Source organism: Aptenodytes forsteri, unplaced genomic scaffold (genome assembly GCF_000699145.1).
Source record: "Aptenodytes forsteri isolate BGI_AS27 unplaced genomic scaffold, ASM69914v1 Scaffold57, whole genome shotgun sequence".
Taxonomy (NCBI): Eukaryota; Metazoa; Chordata; class Aves; order Sphenisciformes; family Spheniscidae; genus Aptenodytes; species Aptenodytes forsteri.
Genome location: NW_008796220.1, coordinates 803257 through 805515, shown reverse-complemented (window position 1 = coordinate 805515; position 2259 = coordinate 803257).

Below are 2259 nucleotides of genomic sequence, written 5' to 3'. Positions count from 1 at the left end.
GCTGAGGGAACTGGGGTTGTTTAGCCTGGAGAAAAGGAGGCTGAGGGGAGACCTCATCGCTCTCTACAACTACCTGAAAGGAGGTTGTAGCGAGGTGGGGGTCGGTCTCTTCTCCCAAGGAACAAGCGATAGGACGAGAGGAAATGGCCTCAAGTTGCGCCAGGGGAGGTTTAGATTGGACGTGAGGAAAAATGTCTTTACTGAAAGAGTGGTGAAACATTGGACCAGGCTGCCCAGGGAAGTGGTGGAGTCCCCATCCCTGGAGGTATTTAAAAGACGTGTAGATGAGGTGCTTAGGGACATGGTTTAGTGGGCATGGTGGTGTTGGGTGGACGGTTGGACTCGATGATCTTAGAGGTCTTTTCCAACCTCAATGATTCTATGAAATGTAGGACTGGCCCCTAGAAGGTCATTAATCTGGTGGACCTACATTGGATCTGAGAGACTACCTAGCTTGCGCTTCAAAGCTTTCAGCGATGGAAATTCCCACTGCTCCCCATCAGTCTATCCCAGCCCTCCAATTCCCATAGCCTTAAAATGACTTCCTAACGATCAGCACTAATTTCCTTCACTGAGAGACCTACAACTGCTTGTCCTGCCCATGGTGGACAAGAAGTTTATTCCTTCCTTCTTCGCAGTGGCTCCAGCAAATGAAGCAACATTCCTTCCTGTAAAAATTCCTCACTGATCACACTTTCCACACCTTTGCTCAACTGTGTCCCTCTCTTTTTGGGCATTTATAATGGGGTTTGGAAGTTTGAATAGGCAAGCCCACAATGTTTTCCTAATTAAAACTGACCAACATTAACAAAGGCAAAATTGCTCCGTAAAACCGCGGAAACATTGTTCTCCCGCTCAGTTGCAACACTTTTTTGGAAAAAATTATAATTAAAAACCTATTCTTTATTTCAACACAAGGAGCTGCTGTGTTTTGAGTTTTGTTTTGGGGGGGGGATATTTTTGGCTGGCCAGTGAAATGAATTCACGTGGATTTAACCCTGATATGGAAAACAGGCTGACCTATGAGAAGCACATGGCTTGTCCAGCATGAAATAACAGAGGTCTGGTTTACGTTCATATTGCATATGTTGCGCCTTAGCATTTATTTTTAAGCAATAACTGTGACCCTGTATATCCTGTTTCGTACGGGGATGTACTTTCTTTTGAGTTTCACAGTGATGTCCAGCGGCGCAGCCGCTTCTTCCCCAACGAGCAGCAGGACCCCGAGGCTGTAATCTGTTGCCAAGACCTCTGCCAAGGGGGAATTGCATCCTTTTTTAATCCCCTCAGCTACTTCTAATCTTGCAATGTGGTGCTGACCTAACGAGAAAGCTGACTTGCACCACATAAAATGAAGCCGTGAACGAAAACTTTGGGGCTGCCGAGGGCTCCGGCAGGATTTAGCCCCAGGTATCTTGCTAAATTCTTGCCCTTGATTGAACCCCGTAGGCCTGCAGGAAATGATTGACTACGGGGGAGCTCACCCACATGGAGTCAACGCTTGGTTGCCTCCAGAGTCCCGTCAACTGTGGAAGAGCAGCGAGGAAACTCCCTTTTTAACATAGAGAGAATGGAAAGAATGAGGGGAAGGAAGGAAGACAAATAATGATGAAGTAATAATGTGTGCAAGTGCTCCTACTCTGCTCAACACAGTGCCGTGACCCCCGTGAAATCCATGGTGACCTGTTTCCACATCTGACCGAGATGACAAAAAGCCTTGTCTGCACCTACATACGGCCTCAAGAGCTTTTTGGATTCTGATGTGCCCATAAAGGTGCCACTGAGAATTAAAGGCTGAAAGGTCAGTCAAGAGGAAAGTCACAAAGCTTCACAAAGAAGTAAAAGAGCTGATATCCTTGTCTGAAACGGACACACAGCCCAAATTGTGCGGAAGTGGGATGCTCAGCCTGGGATATCATGGGCTTATTTAACAGGGGCTGGGGAGCACAGCATCTCAGCAGAGAGCCCAGGGTATAAATGCATGCCAGAACACCCCATGCTGATGAAGCAGAACACAGAAAGTCATTAGAAAAGCAGATAAAGAAAAATCAGTAGCACCTTTGCAAAATTTTCACTTAAATATGTTTTGGGTCTTTCCTCCTCCATCAGAAAATTCAGCCTTCGATTTTGTAACCCTCAAGGTGCAGCAATAGCCCTATTTTGGCAGAACAAAACAAGAATGGGCCAGAAGTTTTTTTTCACAGATTTTTGTGCATCAGTATAATGATAATGCTGCAGGAGGTCTGGGAGAAGAAACAA